Source organism: Lissotriton helveticus, chromosome 3_1 (genome assembly GCF_964261635.1).
Source record: "Lissotriton helveticus chromosome 3_1, aLisHel1.1, whole genome shotgun sequence".
Lineage (NCBI taxonomy): Eukaryota > Metazoa > Chordata > Amphibia > Caudata > Salamandridae > Lissotriton > Lissotriton helveticus.
Genome location: NC_136061.1, coordinates 2,095,202,923 through 2,095,224,852, shown reverse-complemented (window position 1 = coordinate 2,095,224,852; position 21,930 = coordinate 2,095,202,923). Strand labels below are relative to the sequence as shown.

The 21,930-nt window shown below is 45.5% G+C and overlaps 1 protein-coding gene across 6 annotated transcripts in view; it reads right to left on the bottom strand.

Annotated features, from left to right (window-relative positions):
* Nucleotides 1-21,930, bottom strand: part of LOC144825271 (protein regulator of cytokinesis 1-like) — a 1,077,791-nt gene that overhangs the window by 470,027 nt on the left and 585,834 nt on the right. The window lies entirely within an intron of this gene.

Here is a 21,930-nt window from a genome sequence, read left to right as displayed (position 1 = left end):
TCCGGCACTGGCGTCCTTACGAGGATTCAGTGGCTGGGATGCGATTGGTATTTCGGCGTTGGGACACGTCATGAATAGCACGACCCTTAAGTCATTTCAAACATTACGAGAAGAATATGATATGCCCCGTACTCAATTTTTTAAATACCTACAGCTCCGACACGCCTTGTCCCCCACTCTGGTTGGCTTGGAATCCTTACCGGAGTTCAGTCCCCTGGAAGCAAATGTATTCATGGGGGATTTAGAAACTCTCGTTACACATTGCTCCTCTCCCCTCGATAAGTTACGGTCCGTATGGGAGGGAGATGTAGGGGACTTGGAAGAGGAGGACTGGAGAGAAGCCCTGGAGGCCCCAAGGGGGGCAGCAGTAGCAGTGCGCTTGCGCTTTATTCAATTTAAGTACTTGCATAGGGCCTACTATACTAGGGACCGCCTGTGGCGGGCTGGTCTGATAGCCTCCCCTGATTGCTTGCGGTGTGGCTGTTCGGTTGGCACCTTTCTGCACACGGTGTTGGGGTGTGATGGATTGCTGAGGTTCTGGACCGGTGTGTGGGATTGTCTGACGGAGGTGTTGGGCTGGGACCTCCCCCGTTCACCGAAGCTGGGCCTTCTCCATTATATGAAACAAGTGGGAGAAAATGTCTATAAACGCCATCTGTTGCTCCTGGGCCTTACGGTGGCTAAAAGAGATAGCTCGGGCTTGGAAGGACACCAGGGCCCCCTTGGTGGAGGTTTGGAAGAGGGGCATGGACTTTAACATGGGGCTGGAACGCCCGGTTTTTTAGGCCAGGGGCTGCCCCAGAAAACATTTTAAAATATGGAAGAGATGGGCGGACTACAGAGGTCTGTGGCTGGAACCACTGGCGCCACGGGCTGTTGATGCAGAACATTTGCTTGTTGATTCTGGGTGAAACGATACACATAGATGATGATTTACCTATTCTCTTTACCATGGACCATTCAGACACTGTGCGGGGATGGGGGTGGGTACCGGGCGGGGGGATATAAGGGAGGGAGTTTGGGGGTAGGGAGTTCAGGGTAAGACATTTATATCGAAATGTTGATTGAATAATTGGTATGTGATGGATATCTATATACACACTGTTTCTCTGGTTTCTGGAGAGCAGTGCCTTCTTTGTATTCTTTCAACAGCAAGAAAACCTAATAAAATTTTGTTCTGAAAAAAAAAAATACCTACAAGAAATCTACGGCGAGGGGTTCGATAAAAAGAACAGAATAGTACAAAATGGAGGGTGTCCTGCAGAGACCTATTGTCGCAGCCGTAAGCACCCTTCTGCTCAATTATTTGGGTAAAACCAGACGTGAAGCTAAAATATTAGGTAACAAATTGAGCCTAAAACGGCACATTAAAAATCTATCTTGTTGATTATACATTAAAAATAAATATGATTCCATACCCCCTCCGTTACTTACTGAAGAGTGTGCAACTACGGATGTACTTGTCTTTTTTTCAAATAACGTTCTCGAAAAGTCACAGGCTGCAGTAATATGAACAATAACTGGCATATGTTCCCCTTACTTGCAGCCACATTTAACCCATCCTCCGAGACTAAAGTGGTTTGTGAGCTCTGACATGGTCCGGCTCATCTGGGTTCCTATCTGGAGACTTACCACAGTTGATACTGCAGGCGCACTAGGGAGATTTTTTGTTATGACAGCTAGAGTCTCCAGTTGGTGCCCATTGACCTTGCAATCAAAGCACCAAGTCTTTTCGGGATCCCAATTCTTACCCACCCTTAAACTGTATTGGTGCTCGAAACCCACCCTCCTGAATAGGTTTTTGGGGGCCTTTAGAAGTTTTTAGTTTTAGAGTGGTCACCATCTTTCACTGGGGTAGGGGGGGCTTAGTAACCCTTTTCTTTTGGTCACCCACACCATGAGTTGTCTTGGTTATCCTGGTCTTGACCCAGTGGTCTGCCTTCTTCCTAAACGCTTGAAAACGTGGACATAGGTCTGCCATGTATTGACGTAATTTTACAGGAACACAGTTACTCAACAGATACTCTTTCATAATAAGATTATAAAGCACGTCATAATCTTGCACCTTGTCACCTTTAAACCAACCACCTAGTGCTTTCACTGAGAAGTCTACAAAAAATCTACCCAGGACTGAATGGTTTTTTTTAACCCCTTGGCCGCGACGGTAATTCCGGCGCGGCGCTGGGAGGGAGGGAGGGTGGCCCGCAGCGCCGCCATGCTCGTCACGGAACCACTGTCACGAGCCACGGGCGTGCTGTGCTCATGACGGAGTGGTTCAGTCATGGCCCCGCCCGCTCATCAATTCAGCCGTGCAGGCGCGGAATCGATGCAGCGTGGGAGGAGCGGCAGTGGCGTGACAGAACCACTCCGTCATTAGCACAGCGCGCCCGTGGCTCGTGACGGAGTGGTTCCGTCACGAGCACGGAACGGGTTAAAGTCTCCCTGAACCTCATCCTGCATTCCTCATTGGTGAGTCCAAAGCCCTCAATCAGTGTATCCTTCATCTGCATATTCACAATCTACTTCTGGGGTACTGTCACTACTCCAAGCACTGAAAAACCAAAGGTGGTGATGGACGGAGCGTTGACAATACAAACACTCACCCCCAGTCAACTAATCTGGGTTTAATCCATCACCGTTCTTGGCTTGGCAGTTCGGGCTGGACTGTTCCCATGAGGCACAGGGTCAGACTGATTTGCATATGGCCATGTCTGAACTGGGGTGGCGGAGTGAGCTAAAGAACGGTGATGGATTAAACGAAGATCAATTGACTGGGGTGGGTGTTTGCATTGTCAACGCTCCGTCCAACACCACCTTTGGTTTTTCTTTGTTCGCCCTAAGTTGGCAGGGTATGCTCAGACGTGAGTCCCATGATCACTTTGCCACTGGAGTCAAGCTAACCCGGCTGAAGACAGCTGCAATGCCAGAAACCGGTCCTGGGAAGCTTGATTCCGGTCCAGGGAAGACATGGCTTGGCAGTTCGGGCTGGACTGTTCCCATGAGGCACAGGGTAAGACTGATTTGCATATGGCCATGTCTGAAATGGGGTGGAGGAGTGAGCTAAAGAATGGTGATGGATTAAACCCAGATCAGTTGACTGGGGGTGAGTGTTTGTATTGTCAACGCTCCGTCCATCACCACCTTTGGTTTTTCACTACTCCAAGCACTATCAGTGGTAGTGCTGCTGGAATCATCTACTACTGCATCAAATTCAGTATTTATCAATGGGAATACCCAGTATCATGCAGAACCTGGGGACAATCACATGAAGCCAACAATGGTTCTGCCACAACTCACTTAACTTTACACTTTCCAATTAAATGGAAACAGGCTGTTGTGACACCCATACTGAAAAAGGCTACACTGGACCCCCTTAAACTCGAGAGCTATCGCCCGATTTCTCTCCTCACCTGGGCCACGAAAGTTGCTGAGGCCTATGTGAATGGGGTGCTGTCTGAACATCTGGTGAGTGCAAGTATTCTGGATTCTTCCCTGGACGGCTTTCCTGCTGGTCACAGCACCGAGACAGCCTTGCTCTCAATGACGGAACATCTTCGTTCTGTGCTTGACTTTGGTCAGACTGCGGCACTGGTACTACTTGATCTTAGTGCCGCGTTTGATACGGTCTCGCACAGGATTCTACTCCAACGTCTTAGTGAGGCAGGTGTTACGGGCACCGCCCTCGACTGGTTTTGCTCCTTTCTTGCGGATCGACCTTCAAGGTTGCCACCCCGCCTTTTGAGTCAAAGTTCTATCTGCTGGAGCTGGGTGTGCCTCAGGGTTCGTCGTTGAGTCCCACATTATTCAACCTTTATGGGAGACCGCTGGCGGCTGTCGTCAAGCAATGGGGCATGACTTTGGTCTCTTATGCTGACGACACGCAGCTGGCGGTCGCCCTGAGGGGGGACTCCGACCTTGACGCCCCCAGATTCCGGGCTGGACTCTTGGCGGTAGCTAGCTGGATGAATGCCAACTGTCTCCAGCTTAATGCTAAAAAAACGGAGGTCATGATGGTGGGCAAGCGGACGGATCTCTGGGGTGACATGTGGTGGCCTCCTGAGCTGGGTGTAACTCCTATTCCAGTCTCAGAGGTAAAAAACTTGGGGGTTTGGTTAGATCCTGCCCTCAGTTTTTGTGGCCACACAAAAAAAGTGGCGGCCACCTGTTACGGCATTTTACGAGGGTTGAGACCTATTTTGAGATAGTTTAATGCTCCTTCGCACACGTTTAGTATTGAGGTTATAACAATACACATGTGTTTTCACCATACATCATTCATACAGTCAAAGAAATTCAGTTCCTTGTATTCAGGGTTGTTGGTGTGGTTTATTTCTGGAGACGTCACAGCCGACACGTGTTTCGTCGTTGAGGGAATGTAACCCACGACTTTCTCAAGGCTATTCTCCGAAATATTGTTGTTCTTTTGTTGAGGTGATAATTCCAACCCTCAGTGGGGTTCAGCTTGGGTACTTTATTCGTGGTTAGCACATTCGTAGTAACCGGAGTATCGGTTATTAGTTCAGGCAGCTTCTCGCCGTAGAAGTCGGGTGTAGAGTTCTGTCCCCGCTGCAGTATCTTTCGTGCAGTGCCAGAACCTAGTCTAGTACCATTAGCCGAGCTCAAGGACCTATTTTGAGATACTTCGATGCTTCTACCAGGCAGCTGGTCATACAGGCATCCATACTATCTCGACTTGATTATGCCAGTTCGCTCCTGTTGGGGGCCAACCAGGCTGAAATCGCCCGGATGCAACATGTCCAGGACGCCGCAGCTAGAGCCCTGGTAGGTTTACAGAGGTTCTGCTCTGCGGAAAGTACCATCCGTTCTCTGCGCTGGCTGCCCATGGCACAGAGGATCCATTTTAAGACCCTGTGCCTTTCCTTCAAAATCCTCAAGTTGGCCTCCCCCCCCAGATTCTGGATAACCTTTTGGTGCCTTACGTGCCCTCGCGTTCCTGGAGATCATTGGGTCAAAACCTGGTGTTGGTCCCGCGGTTCAGGCTGTGCAGGGCTGGAGGTCGGTCCTTCCAGGTTCTGGCTGCAAAATTATGGAAATCTCTTCTGCCCTACATTCGTGAAATGGATGAGCTTTTGATGTTTAGGAGGGCTATTAAAACGTTTTTGTTCCCCCATGTATCTTAGTACTTTGATCTAACATAACAAAGACAAGTAACTTCAAAGTCATTTATCCCTTTACTCCATTTGGATCTAAACAAATGTTTCTAGAGAAAATTATCTAAACTCGTGATACAAGTAAAATAGCACAAATTAATTGTGGCATACTGTAATTTTAGTCAAAAGTGGTCAGTCATGGAAAAGCAAGTACTACACACAATAGTTCTGGTGAGGGATGTGAGACTAAGTGAAATAATGTGTATAACGTACATACATCATAACAAATGTATTGGATACAAAAATAAATGACAAAAAACATTCAAACACGGAGTGCAAAACAAATATATATTCTCACAGGGAGCTAGAATTTTCTTGAAACAATTTGTAATGGTCACAGTGGAATGTACTACTTCTAATTGTGCTTGGACAATTCGACCCTGGTAAATCTGTGCTATAGTTGAGCATCAAATGTGGGTCTTCAGAACAAGACAAAATAAATGGTGTGTAGCCTGCATGACAAGAAAAGATGTATAAGATTTAGATCTCATGTTTGGACTAGTTTATAGTATGAGACTTCTAAATTATGCTCACCTCTTAGATATGGTTCGTAAGGAATCCAAAACAGTGGTCCTATCAAGGAGCTCTAGCTTGCTCTTTAGTGTGAGGCAATCAATCCTGGAGGGGCTCGCCAGGATTCTAAAACGCATGACCCTGGTCAGATGAATTCAGTGTACTTGTAGGAATTGTAGGCCATTTAAAAATAATAAATGATATTGGCCTATGGATTACTTTCGCATAGTGCCTTCAGGAAACTGTGTAACATTGCTTGTGGAATCCCACTGTATTGAGATATCCATTGGGTTTTATTAAATCACGGGGTCATTGTGGTGTCTAAAGAAAGAAAAAGAAACACTGTTGAAACGGTTTTTCAAAGGTGGTTCCGACACTGAGCCGCCTGGATTTTTTTCTTTTTGAGCACCTATGTGTTGTTTTTTTACTGTGGGAGAGCCTCATAAGTTGGGACTAACCCACAGTGAACTCATGACGAAAGACTGCATATAGATTTTACTGGTGTCACCCTAGCTTGACTGGTCTGCTGTGCAGCAGCTGGAGTAAGGGGCACCAGGCTGGTTACATGCAGACATGTGTACGGGCTGCGCAGAGGAGATTCCTGGCATGCCCAGCTCAGGAGCAGCTACAAAGTGAATGGTGTAGCAGGATTTATGCAGAATTGGGTGGTGACATGGAATAGGTTTTAAACACTGGGAAGAAAGATGAGGAGCCCATGTGCGAGTTTCACTTTCCTAGGGCATTCCAATTCGAGACACGCACTAAAGTACACTAACTTGTGTAAGAAGAAGTATTCTGCAGAGTTCAAAGTCATTTGTACTGCTTTTGGGTCATCCAGAAATGTAATAGGAGGAGGAGGAGGAGGAGGAGGAGGAGGAGGCGGGGATTAGGAGGAGGAGGAGGCGGGGATTAGGAGGAGGAAGAGGCGGGGATTAGGAGGAGGAAGAGGCGGGGAGGAGGAGGAAGAGGCGGGGAGGAGGAGGAAGAGGCGGGGAGGAGGAGGAAGAGGCGGGGAGGAGGAGGAAGAGGCGGGGAGGAGGAGGAAGAGGCGGGGAGGAGGAGGAAGAGGCGGGGAGGAGGAGGAAGAGGCGGGGAGGAGGAGGAAGAGGCGGGGAGGAGGAGGAAGAGGCGGGGAGGAGGAAGAGGCGGGGAGGAGGAAGAGGCGGGGAGGAGGAAGAGGCGGGGAGGAGGAAGAGGCGGGGAGGAGGAAGAGGCGGGGAGGAGGAAGAGGCGGGGAGGAGGAAGAGGCGGGGAGCGTATCACGCCCCCCCTCGCGGGGCCCCCTTTCCGGGTCCTGAAGGAAAGTTGGGGAGCGCTATTGCGCTCCCCGTGAAAATGACCCCAACCAAGGGTGCCAGGAGCCCACCTTGGCCCCCGAAGACTCTGGATGGAGGGGAGCGCCATCGCGCCCCCTACCCCAAAGGTTTCCGGGGGCCCAGGACCCCATCTACAGGCCCGAGGAGGAGGCCGGGAGGGTGCCGCCTCACTCCTGTGGTCAGGCGGGGCCAGCAGGAAACTTCGAGACCAGTACTGCAGGGCTAGCGCCCACATCAGCATGCGAGGGTACTGGCCGGGCGGGGAACCGGCGGTGGGCTCCCTGGGCTGCCCTCCTCCGATTGAGCCACGCGGGGTACCCGGATGGGACTGGGACCCCACAGAAGAAAGGTGAAGGTGAGAGGGCCTGGGTGGGACCGGGCCCCCGAAAATAAGCGAGAGCGGCCGGGGTGGCTCCCCGAGCCACCTACACTCACCTGGGCGTCCGGGTGGAACCCGGCCCCCCACCGAGGACAAAACAAGGTGGGAAGTGCCAAGAAGAAGGGCCAGGAGGAAAGGGCAGCGTGGCTCTCCCGAAGCAACGGGGGAGCTGCTGCTCAAATATGCAAGAGTTCCCATACTGACTTGCAGGCCAGGACCGGCCTGCAAGGGCAAACAGTTTCCTCTGCTTGTGGTGGGCCCAGGAGAACGGGGTGACCACCACATGTGTGCAAAGGTGCAGGGGGAGCTGCAGGAGCAAAGCAGTTTCCCCCAGCACAAAAATGGAAGTCCCTGCCTAAGTCTCATGGGGACTTGAAAGGAATACTCCCTCAAGAGCTCAGCCAACATTTTAACACCTACTGGGCTGGAACTTTTGTTCTACAGCTGGGGGTGTATTGGGAAGTGCACCAAGGGATGAAGAGCGGAGTTGGGGATGTCTGGAGAAGGGCATCCCCTGGAGATAAAGAGGTGTTATTGCACCTGTAGTGCATTTACTAATGTTATTTCTTTCAGAGGGACTGAAGGTCACATGTGTAATGTGAAGTACCTGTGTAATGTGATGTCATAAGCAAAGTTGGGTTACGTTGCCAGACATTCCTGCTAGGGTGGGAAGGATAACCTGGCCAAAGACATAAGAACTTATGACAAGAAAATAACATCCTTATCTATCGGATGAATATTACGAACAAAACAACCAGGGTCAGTTAGTTTACAGAGGTAGGCAAGGAAGTCACAAATACAAAACCTTGACAGTGGCTATGAACATACTAGCTCCAACACAAAGACAACAACCAAAACCAGATGCAAGTTATCAGGGTCCCAATTCCTCAGAAGCAACATCAAGTCCTTTTTTAGGAGACAGCAGATGGCCCACACAGACTACGATTAACGACAATGACCGGGCAGAAAGAGAAAATGACACCATGACCATAGAAGTAGAGCTACAAGAGACTAGCCAGGGTGGGAGAATAGAAACCGTGATTTCTCCCAGGAGTCCTAACCAACGCCAGTAATGTTGTATGCACCAGCACAGTGATTAATCTCCCAAGCTATTGCCTTACGTCCACCGAATTGTCAGTCTAAACCAAAGGTTTAAGTTACGTACCCACGGCTCCCTCCAATAGCTGGAGCACCAAAATGGAGTTGCATCGCTTTTTCAGAAGAATAAGACTGAGGCATTTCTTTCATAAAAATCATAATCCCACTTATGAAAGCAAATGCCCCGCAACACCACTACGTACTCCTTCAACTTTTTCACCACCTACACAATTGATGTCTAGCAAAGCTCTTGCATTTGAACGACTGGTAATGTGTGATGTACTTAAACTATATGATAAAAAGAAATAACCTAAGCACAACATCAGCAAGGAAGAAAGGTTAAGCTTAGTAACCCTCAGAAAAACTCAAGAAGTAGTTATCAAGCCAACAGACAAGGGAGGCTCAATTATTATCCAAAACAGAGAGAACTATGGTAATGAAATACAGAGTCAGTTCCAAACAGAAAACTACAGACGTATTTCAGGTGACCCCACCAAGGAAATAGCCAAACTTATCCATCAATTAACCACCAAGGGACTGGAGGAAGAATTCCTCAGTGACCTAGAATTCAGATATCTTATTCAGAAAGAACCCCGGACTCTTTATTTTTGTGCACTTTGGGAAGTGTATAAATTGTAGAACAATCCCCGATAGGCCAATAGTGTCCAGATGTGGCTCGGTCTTGCAGCCTATCAGTCATTGACATCTTCTTACAATCATGGGTGCCCAAGACTAGGTCTTGCATCCGAGACACAATGGAAGTTATCAACAATGTAGAAGGATTCCCCTTCGATAAGGAAAGGCAGCTACTGGTAACCACAGGTGTGGCTTTGCTTTATACAAGCGTTCCACAGACAAAAGCCCTTGAGATAGCCTCTGAAGTCCTAGAGCACATGGAAAGACCCCACTGGGTCCCCACCAGTTTTATCAATTTACTTGAAGTCACCATGACCAAGAACTTCACAATCCAAAAGGAGTTCTACTATTAAACCAAGGGAGTAGCCATGGGAGCAGGATTCGCCCTAGACATATTGAATCTGTACCTTGATTGCTACGAGGACAGATTCATTTATAGCTCCGATAACCCTTTCTTAGAGAATATAACTATGGAAGAGGTAAATCGATGTCTTCATATGGACAGGAGACACTACCACCTTGGAGGCATTCGGTGGCTGGCTTAATGCTAAATCAAAAGCCATACAACGGACGATGGCCTACAATTAAGAGGAGATACGTTTTCTGGATCTTACGATAAAACATGAAGACAAGATGCTATATACCACCCTATATAGAAAGCCACTGGAAAGGAACACACTGTTGGGCTATACCAGTAATCACCCCAGAAATCTCAGACAATCTGCCCTACGGACAGTTTGAGATTACGTAGAAACTGTTCACGTAGGGCTGATTTTTTAAAGGAATTGGACTAGTTGCTGTCCAGACTAAGTGAGCGTGGCTACCCACATAGTCTTCTGAAAAAAGCTAGGAAAAGAGTGTGGTATGGTGATAAAGACTAGCTATTACAAACCAATCTCAATAAAGGATCTGACAACCATATAGTATGCATCTCCACATTCAATCACAGGAGTAATGAAATCAAACATATCATCAACCACAACCGGTTCCTTGTGGCAGATGAAATAGGGACAACATATCCTCCCTTATTTGCCTTTAAAAGAGGACATAACATCAGGGACAGTGTAGTCATTTCATACCTAAAAGAGAGAGAGGCACCAAACACTCGGGCACTACTAATGCTGCCACCACTACTAGGTCATTTTAAATGTGGATTCTGTAAAGCCTGTGACCTAAAAGTGGAACAGATAGATTTCACAAATAATGGGAATCAATTTAAATTACATAATCACACAAATTGCAACAGGACAGATGTTATCTACATCATAAGTTGTCCGTGTCCCAAAATCTATGTTGTCCAGACAAAACAAAAGGTAAAAACTAGAATATTACATAACTGCTCCCGCATTCGTGTTAAGGTACTAGGCGCATCACTAATGGAACACTTTCATGAGATGCAACACTCCCATGACAGTCAAAAATGGTGGGTATTGGAAATGATCGTAAACAACCCTGGGGGGGGGGGGGGGGGAGGGGGAGGGGGTCTGTAACTGCCACCGTGAACATCAGGAAGTGCAAATGGATTAATCTCACTCTGTACAGGGAGGATTAAATGAGTGAAGATCTCACGGCAGATCACTATTACGCACAGGTTAATTATATGTACATGATCATGGAACGCTGTGCTTTTCTCCTCTTACCATTATAGAGTTGGTACAGAGAAAGGTTTGTGAAATATGTCGAATTGGGAACAAATTGTATGAATATGACAATTCTTCCTTTCCTTAACTACAAGAAATGATGGCAAAAGTATCTCCTGAATAAAAAGCCATTGACTCCAGGCAAATTTTATGTACGTAGTTTACAAAAGCAGTATACGCTTGGTTTTGCTCCAGTTTTGCTTCATTTGATAAGGAACAAGATTTATTGTGTATAAAACGTAGGTTGTGCATTAAGCAGTGTAGAGATAATCATGGGCGTCCGCAGGGGGGGGGGGGGCAAGGAGGGGCGCTTGCCCCCTCCCCCCCTGGAGTGACCCTCGTTGCCCCCCCCTGCGGACGCCCATGAAAACCGTGACTTCAAGACGGGGTTCTCACTCTTTCCTCTCCTTTTTTATTTGCTTCCCTATGAAATGGATCCAAAAAAGAAAGACTCTTTTGCTGGAAATGTCGGATTTTTCTGACATTTTAATTCCAAAGTGCAGCATTGGGAATAAAAGGCAAAAAATATGAAAAATAGATAAATAATTAAATAAAATAAGACATAGTAGCAAACTGGCCAAACTGATTTTATTCACACTGAAACACATTAGCGCCACTTTCACAGAGTTTACCAGTGAAGCGCTATTTTTGTTTTCTTGTCTTTGTTTTCCCTGGACCTGGAACTAGTGCACCAATCCTGGAGGTACTGCAATGTTTAATTTAATTTAAAAAACCAAGGAATACTCGTGCATCTCCCCTTATGCAAGAACTACACTGGCTGCCGGTTAAGCAAAGGGTGATGTTCAAAGGATTGTGCATTGTTCACAAAGCCCTGTACGGTAAGGCTCCAATGTACATGAAATCTCGCCTTATCCCCTATTGCCCCGCACGAACACTTCGATCCACTGACGCCTCTCTTCTTATCCAACCACGTTGTAGATTGGCCACAGTAGGTGGACGTGCTTTTTCATATTTGATCCCAACAGCCTGGAATAAGCTGCCAGTTGAATTACGGAAGGAGACTAATTTGTTGGCCTTCCGAAAAAAACTAAAAACAGTGCTTTTCCAGCAAGCATGGGGTGTTTTATAATTTTCTCTTTTATGAACAGTTGTTCTCCACAGTACTCGATGTTTGGACCCTGATCTCGATAAAGCGCTTAGAGACCCCTGGGTTATAACGCGCTATATAAATCGAAATAAATAAAATAAATAAAATAAATGTGTGGATTGGAAAACAAAATGTGTGCTGTGGCTCTGCGTCCAGGGATGTGGTCTTTTTACCATACTGCTTACGTTTTGTAAGGATATAAGCAATGGCCATTGAAATGGGTCCATTCAGGGCCCTGTAGTCGTGTCCTTAACTTTTCAGGCAAAAGCACTCACTGATTTCGGAATAGTGAGTGTGAAAGCATTAAGGTAACCATGTTCCTGCTTACATTTCCCATGGTTTGCTAAATGTTGCGTTCCCTACAAGGGCTTGCTTTTCCCAGGATGTTGTTACTTTTTTTTTTGTAGGCCGCATATTGCTCTTGTCTAGTGCGTAATTTAAATTGCGCATCCAGGTGTTTATAGCGGGCAACAATTAGGTTGTAGTTGAAAACAGTGGGAGTTTTTCTCAGTGGGGCAGTACAGTGTTCAGCGGGGGAGAGGATGTGGCACTATGGTCAGATCTGCTGAATTTGGAACTGGGAACCAGGTTCAGCCTTAATAACCAGCCTACCAGATCACTCTCCTGCGAGAGCACGATTACATGCTAGACCTTAGAAGGCTTCGCAACACCTTAGAAGTCCTGGTGTCTTCGCACCAGCGGGTGGACACTAGCATGACTAGTGTACGTTAACCTTCAAGGCTTGTCCACCACTATCCATACTGAAGTTCACCTCCAGTCTTGCGGGCAGGCCTATGAAGCAGCACACCCTAGAACAACAGTCACTGAGGTCACAGGACCCTTGAGAAGGGCCAGCTCTAGGGCGGTGCAATCAGTGTGACCACACCGGCTGCTGACTTTAGGTGAAGGCATCATGTTTGCAAGTATATTATGGTTTTAAAAACACTTGCTGCCTCCTTCCTGGCCTCCAGCAATTTTCGGCAACAATAAAAATGTCATGATGACTCTGCTGATTAACGTTCTTTCTAGAGAGAGATCAGAATTTTGTCTACTGGAAGTTTTGATTCATGGAAAGGTAGCTTAGAGGGTTAATGTACCGGCTGCAAAGAACATGCGCCATGCAGATCACAAAGTGATGTAGTGTGGCTCACTGGTTAGAGGCAGCAGGCCTGAGAGCAGAAGTCAGCCCGGGACCAGGGTTCAATTCCCGACGCGGCAGGGTCGTGGACCTTGGTCAGCGGACTCGATAATTCTCGCTTCAGTGCTTACTATAATCAGGGGTTCCACTCGGCAACTCTGGGCATTAGCTTGCCTAATCTCCACAACGGCCCCACCAATTCCGGGGATGCCTGGCTCCACCTTGGGGACTCCCAGCAAGGGACCATCCCACAGGGAAAGCCAGGACGGGTTCCCCAGAGTTATACAGCGCCGGGACGCCCCGTTGCTGGGGCAGCTGTGCGCTTTACAAGTATACTACATTTACATTTACATTTACAAAGTGCACATAATGTAAATAGGTCAGTGGGCAACTGCTTTTGTCAGAGAGATCCTTTTGTTACTTGCAGTTTATAAGCTAAAATCCTAACTTGGAACACTGAGCTATTAGCTGTCATCTAAGAGCTGCATATAAACTGCAAGGTATAAATTAGAGCGTTATGTCCCCCCCCCCACCCCCGTCCCCCAGTCTTTGATTATCCTAATGTCCCAAAAAGTGTTCTTTTGGACAGAAATCAACTGATTATTAAGGAGAACCCCCAACCATGGTATTATGTTTTAAATTCCGGGTATTGTGCTTCTCCAGACCAATCACTATAAAACTATACGGGCTACTAGTATGGTTGTCATGCGACTCCTACACCTTGTAGTCCTTAGTCTTATGTAACATTTTCTATACAGTGATTTACACACATATTGATTGTCTCTGTGTAATGTGTGTGATGTAAAGTGATGTAAAGTGCTCTGACACCCTACAATGGTATGAGTGGCGCTGTAAATCAAATTAAATGCATCTTAAAGGCTGGTAATAAGGGAATCCATGGAAGAGGTGGTCATTGGGGGCACTAACAAACATTTATGCACAGCACACCGGTGGTATGGCTGACCCTGCCCTTGAGGCCAGTCTGCCTCACCCAAAGGTACGTCCATTGGCCTTTTCAGCAGCAGTAGCTGCAACTCACCAGGGATTGGCAATGCAGAATTTGCACGCACACCAAACTAAGTTCGCAAACTTCAGTCTCCCTGCTTCATTCACAAGCACTTTTAACATATGCTGCCTGCTGTGGGGCCACTGGAATTAATTATGCAGCAAAGGATGACAATATGCCGTAGTGTTGACTAAAAAAAAGGCTGCAGCGTAATGCAGTATATTTTCAGATATTTTATTATTTTGATGTGTGTACAGTCTCTGGAAATATTTTGCCTTATTAGTACCAGTGTAACATACAAACGCAGCAGTGAGAAAGGTGGCCAGTCAACCTTTACAGTAGACCATCCACTCCGCAGCATCACAAGTCACATTTTATATTAACTTTTGATATGTTTGAGCTACAAACAATTTTAGTTTGAATGGTCAGATCATGCAGCAGATCTTGCTTTATGACAAATATGGCAGAGCCATAATTTTAGAGAAAACATTTGCAAACTAGGATATTTTGCTATTCATGTTTGAACTGCTGTTGAAAAAGGATGAAGTGCTGATGACAAACTCCATGGCTCAGAGACAAATGGCTTGTGTTTCCACATTTTAACGTATTTGGTACATTCTGTGATTAAAATATATTCACAAAGTGGGATATGCTTCTAATGTCAATAGCTCATTATAACCTTAAATAATCATGTGTATCCATTGGTTGATTAAACTGGGCAGTGAAATGCCAAACAAATACTAAAAATTGGGATGTCTGCGCATTCTAGCCACACCTCTGGCTCCACCCACAGAATCAATCCTTGGGTTATTCTCGCCATCTGATTCTCCGCCCACTGTTCCCCTACTTTTTCCCCCCCACTTCGACCACTGTGTAAGACTCAGCATCCCTGGACCTGTGATGTGGCGCAGCTGCGGGCGCTGCATGTGCCACATTTACGGTGCCGGGCTTCCGCATAGGGGAGCTGGCCATTATTGTATCCCTAAACATGCGCACAATGTCAGTTTGACATTGACTACACGAAGAGGGACTCTAAGTTTCTTTTGAAAAATATAGCTAACATTTGGACCTATACATTTTATTTTGTATAAATTAATTGAATGTGTGTAAAATGTAGCAATGCCCGGGGAATTCTAGTAAAGGGAGCACCCACTGGCAAATCACTAGCGGGTGTGATTGCTGCATTATTTATTACTAACTTTGACGTTGTGCTTTAACTTTGGATAAAAGTTATCATGAATTCTAGCACCAAGAAGCCAATATTGGTAAATGTGTGCTACAAATAATCCCTAACATACACTGTGCATACAGTATATTTAATCCGGTGCTTTAATCATAGGATGTTTTAAAGTATTCTGATAAAAATCGAATCATGCTGAAGACAGCCTTGATTGGTGTTGGATCGAGGACCCAAAAGTCTGCACACCTAGCAGACAGAGATAAAGCACCTTGTCAGACAGTTTAGTGTTTTCCCTACAGGCGGTGTTGGGTTGGCCTGGCCTGTGGCAGGGTCAGTCACATGTCCTGGATTCCTGGCATTTGAGTCTATCCTAGTTCTGCGCCCCAGTGTTTCTTGTGCCCCACCTGGCACACATGTCGGAGGATGGTGATGACGTTAACATTTCCCCCCCTCCCCCCCCCCCCCCCACCCCTGGAAAAATGTCTGCGGGCGCCCATGGAGATAATGTAACGATCAGCTTCACCTCAAAGACGGTTCTATACATCAGCCTATTAGCATAGATACAAACGATACAGAAATAAGAGGCGCACTGACATGCTACATTTTACCCTTACTCCAACTTCGTGATTCATCCGTTTTGCAGCAAAATAAGCATGCGCGATGACACACATTAAGATCTATGTACAAGCTGAAACACTGGTTTACAACAGTAACATGCGGCTTATTTAATTGTGTCACCATGCATTTTGGTCACTCCAGTCACATAAGGTGCTCGTGAACCCAAGAGTTTTTGACATGGTCCTGGACCGTCTATTGCCAACAGGACTTTCAAGCAGAACCCTTGGAAGGGACTGCTTTGACTCAAGTCGGAATTGAAATTCCTGACGTGCCAGCCGGCAGCGAAGACACCTGACACTCGTCCACTAATAAAAGCCTTCAGCTTCATGCGATCCCTCATTAGGAGAGGACGCCATTGCGGCGACGCGGTCAGCTCACACTGACTGTTATTTTAATCTCACACAGAGCCCACGGGAACAAATACCGGGCCTCTGTGTGGGTACTCTTGACACAGGGTAATTTGGGAAGCCCGACAGCTAAGCCACGTGCTAGCTGCTAAAGGTAAAATAACGATTTCACTTTGTGAACACAGAGCCCACGGGAGCGAATTCCGGGACTCTAGGTAGTTATTTGAAAAGAAACGCCCGCCTACTATCACTGAACCTTTAATCCACAGAGGTTGGTAATTTATCGATCATGGATTACCAAAACTTTTGATTTAATTTACACAGTTTCAACACAGTGGTTCTTTTTCTTTCTCGAGGCACCACAATGACCCCGTGACTTCATAAAACCCAACGGAAATCTCAATACAGTGTGATTTCACAAGCAATGTTACACAATTTCCTGAAGGCACTACCCGAAAGTAATCCATAGGTCAGTATCATTTATTATTATTTTTAAACAGCCTGCAAATCCTACAAGTACACTTAATTTATCTCACATTAAAGAGACGCTAGCGCTCCTTGATAGGACCACAGTTTTGGATTCCTATCGAACCATATCGAAAAGGTGAGCATAATGTATAAGTCCCACCCTATAAACTAGTCTAAACACATAAGATCTAAATCTTATACATCTTTTGTCATGCAGGCTAAACACCATTTATTTTGTCTTGACCTGAAGACCCACATTGATCTTATAAAGTGAGCTGTGGCAGAACCACTGAATCAAATTTCGCATTCATTTCCCCTTCTCCAAGAGGGTTTCCTTCCTTGCCATAGACCTACCATTTGCTGCAAACAACCTTTGCAGATGTGCCTTAGTTGGTATAGATCCCATGGTGAGGTTTCATGCTTGGCAGAGAGACTTGGGTTTGTCCAACTTAAGGTTCCTGCAGGGCCCCAGGTTGAGCTCCTGGGAAGAACCTGCTACCCTAGTCATGGTTTTAAAGTAGTTGGGACCTTTTTAGGGATTTAAATACCCTAAGCAAGCTTTTCTAAAGTGTCTAACTTAATAAAAATGCTTTTTAAATTTTAAACAGGTTTTACTGCGGAACTTAACACAAGGCCTTAACAGTGAATTCAAAATAATTTAGACAAAAACTCGAAATACACAAAAAATATTTGTAACTAATGATAACTTTGGATAGCTTAGTGGAATCACTTATTAGCCATGTGGTACTGTAGATGATAAGCCTTATATCCCACTGCTGCACCACCAATGTAGGAAGCTGGCTCTTTATATGATATACCCAAAAGAGGTACATCATGCTAAGAATCCAGGTATTCCTTTACTAGTGGACAGGGGATAGCTCTAGCAATCCCAAGGTGCGTAGTCGATAGTAGTGGTCAATCAGCCATAGACTTATCAGAAAGAAGTGATTGACATCGGCAAAATACACACAGTCAATAAATGATCCACAAAACTCAATAAGGTGATCCACACCAATTTATAAACATTAAAAGTATCTTTATATACATTTAGGCACCAGAATGAATACATTCAGTTAAGTTCATTTTGAGATAGAAATTCTTTAGGTTTTATAAAGTTGACAATGCATTTTTCTGAAGTTGTAATATTATCCTATGGGAGGAAAACCAAATGCGGCATACTGATAGAGTACAGCGACTTACGAGACCAATCTCTTGGACTTAAGGCGAGTATGGGGCAGAGTCCGGTCACCTTCAGCGGCACAAGGGCGGCCAGGTGCAGTGGTGTAATACAGCGTTGGGTGCCCAATGTTAGTCTACGGGGATCGGTCTTCATGAAAAGAGCCTGAAGGCTTCGACTGGCAGGCCAGTCAGGCTGAACCAACAGATGGGTTCAGGCCTTGCAATGCCCAGGGACATGGGGACACCTTTTGTCTTTCGCCACGGGCGAAGAATTCAGGTGTCCTTGGACGTCCGGTTTTTGTCACTGGGAGTGATTAAGGGTGTGGGGGCCCCGTAAACCGCGGCTGCAGGCTGTTAAAAAGTACACAGCGGGTAAACCCTAGGCAGCCTTTGAGTCTGGAGACTAGTTGGCTCCGTTGGCCCACTTCAGCTCAGGCTAGGTAGCTCAGGTGCAGTTGTGCTTTCTGGCATCAGGTTTTTGTATCACAGCCCTTCTCAGGCTACTAATTTTCCACCCTTCCATGATCCAGAGGGGCTCTGGACAAAGGGGCCGCATCTTCTACTGTGGGAAAGCCAGATTTGCATACCAAAGACAGGGAGGTCTTTGAAGCGCCCTGCCTTGAAATGCTATATTGCAGGTCATCTAAATACTATCTGCTTGAGTGGGCATTGTTCCTGACCTCCTGAGAGCTCAGGCCCTCACCCTTGTGGGTCAAATTACTCACTGGCGGCAAGCTGGCTACAACCAGTCAGCTAGCAAACCAGTAGTTGGTAGGTTTTCAGGGGGCACCTCTATGGTGACCTTTAGGTGCAGGTATTAAAAAAAACATCATTGGAATCAGTATGGGTTTATCAATATAAAATGTTTGATACCAAACATCCCTATTTTTATTGAAGCCATCATGGAGATGGGGAACTTGTTTTCACCAATGTCTTAAAATGGCTTCCCCGATCACTTGTACTTGCAGCAATTAAACTGACCAGCATAGGGGCATATCTGCTTATGCAGTTATACCCACACTTTTAGTATAAAGCACCCTGCCTTAGGGCTGTAGGGGGGGCGGGGGGGTGACTTGCCTTTACTGCATGCAGTGTATGCAGGCATGGCGCACAGGGATGTGTATTAACAGTTATGAGAAACGGGATGCCCACCTATTTTTCACTCTATCAACATTTTAATCCAAAGTTTTATCAATTCATCTTTTTGCGTGCAGACTTCTAAAGTGTAATGCCCAAACACACTTTTGTAAACATAACACCATTATTAAGCGCTTGTTCGCGCCTATCCGTCGCACTGCATTCTCGTGCCTCCTCTGGCAATTTATCCAACAAGTATACCAATATTTGTCCATCTAATTATCATATCAATTGATCCATTCATTCTGTTCACATTTTATCTGCATATTCCTCAAACGATGTGTTCATGCCATTTTCCAGATTTCTCATGTTGCCACCGTGTCCATCCGGACCTCTTAGTAAAAACACGAATAAAGCATTCTTCGTTCAGGGCAGTGTTTATTCGTAAAAAACCCAATGCATTTCGTGCATTTTGTGCACTTCTTCAGGGGTCACTATAGAAAAAACAGTAAACAATCATCACATTATGGTATTCTCTGCTATGCACATATGCATTAAAACTAACACCTAATGACAAAACGAAACTATAAACTCTATTAGACTACCATTGTATCCTCTTCACTCTCATACTGCTAGTTAACTTCCCTCGCAGCCTAATGTTACTGTCATGAGTTATGGGCATTGCTAATCACAATTACAAAACCTGTCCGTAGACCCGGTGCTCGAGGCTACATGCTGCCACTCAGCCTTTCCCCTCTTCCTAACTTGCTCAGAAGCCTAACATTCTACATCTCTTGCTTTAGAACTCACGATATAAAACATTAAGTATTTGCTATTGATAGCGCAGATGCCGCCCCTTTAACCTCAATCATTTCCTTCAATATGATAATCATAACACTCTGGTTACATACCTGCGCTGAACTGTTTAAAAGCAATGTTCCTCTCTCTAGCGGCTGCAGTTCTTCACGATAACCCTCCCTCGATAGCACTTCCTTAAAGCCTTCATTGTTAGCCCGCCCACTGAGTCACATGAGTTTAAATGGTTACACGTTTTCTATGTTTCAATAGGTAACGTCCGGTTTTTTACGAATAAACACTGCCCTGAACGAAGAATGCTTTATTCGTGTTTTTACTAAGAGGTCCGGATGGACACGGTGGCAACATGAGAAATCTGGAAAATGGCATGAACACATCGTTTGAGGAATATGCAGATAAAATGTGAACAGAATGAATGGATCAATTGATATGATAATTAGATGGACAAATATTGGTATACTTGTTGGATAAATTGCCAGAGGAGGCACGAGAATGCAGTGCGACGGATAGGCGCGAACAAGCGCTTAATAATGGTGCACAGGGATGTGTGCCATTTCGTGTTTTCACTTTTGCCTGCACCAAGACAAGCAGCTTAAAATGGTAGTCTGTGGGTGCTTGGTGTGGTGTCCCTTTGGGTGGCACAGTAGGTGCTGCAGCTCTTCGAGACGCTCCTTCGACTCCTTGCCCTATGTACCAGGGGTACCACTTACTAGGGACTTACAGAAGGTGCAAAAGACCTTGACAATTGGGTTACAAATGCAGTTTTGGAAAAGAGATCTGTCACTGGGGACTTGAATAGCAGGAACCCGGTGCATTTCTAATCAAAATCACATCAAATACCAGGCAAAAAGTGGGGGTTGATCATGTCAAAAAGGGACACTTTCCTAAAGCACTGTGTTTGAAATATTTATAGGACCTATGATTCTCTATGTAGAGTAAGACTAAGGACACCAATAAGCCCGAACTGACCTACAATCCTCCAGTAAAGATGAGAATCAAACCTGTTAGACAATTTCAAGGTATTTGAATGGGGATATTAGGTGGAAGCTATTAAATTCGGTGTAGCAAACACGGTGGTTAAAAACTTCCAGAGAGTCTTCGGAATTGGGGACAAAAAAGGCATTAAGAATCTTCCCCCATCAATCTAACATATCTTATCCTAGTTATGCAAACTCCTGTCCACCCTAGGTGGATGGCTGGTTTCCGCAGATGCTGCACACCTACTCTGACACCACCTCACACACCTATCTTAAGCAGGTAAGGCAAAGCCAGTTCAGTTCCGGTGAGCCCCTCAAATTTCACACTGCTAACAACGTAGTTGAGTAACTTCACTCTGCTCCAACATAATTACCTGTTTGCTAACATAGTGGTTACATGGGAGGCACAACAGTTTACCAGTAGGAAGGCTCCTCGAGACAGGACTAGCGCTTTTGCTCTTGAATATTTCATAGCAGAACCTCCTACTTCAGGGGTTTGTTATTTGGCTACAAAGCACTCACCTCCTCCCCCTCTTGCCCCAAAACCACAGTATGTGGAGAGAGGGGCTTTAATGGGCTCAAGAGGTTGGGCAGAGACACTCATCAAGAATCATAGGATTATGTCCAATGACACCTGAAGACCTTTCATCTGGGATTTAATTATCAGCACCTGGATAAGTGTATCTGTCTCATGTGTCGCCTTGCCTGCGCACCAAGTTAATGCAAGAGGACATGCCTCTTGATGTGGGTGAGAGAAGGTTTACAAGAGAGAGACAGACTCCTATTTGAAAACCTTGTTCTGTTTGTCAAAATAACCAATATCTAATTTAGTATTTTTTACTTCTAAAAATGGAAGCACTCTACAATAAGACACTGGCACCAATATCTTATACAATTAACACAACATGTGCTGCTATTTATACCTATAGGATCCATCAACTAAATGAAATAAAGATTTAGAAAAGACTGTCTAATACACACAAAATTGAGGTCCTATTTCTTGAAAATACGAATCTAATATATCAGAAACAATAGCCACTATTTAAGGAGAAATACTTAGATATTTGAATTGCATGGCTAACTATCAGGAACGTTCAGAAAAATAAATTTTGAAAAATGCCTGTTGCCTCATTTTTAATTTAGCGTTTTATAAAATAAACTGAGTTTTACCCATAGCTACGTAGTTTACAAAGAAACAAAGTTTAAGAGTACCTTAAGGACAATGATGTTAGTGTCAAGAGGAGCTGTGTTTAGAATAGCAGT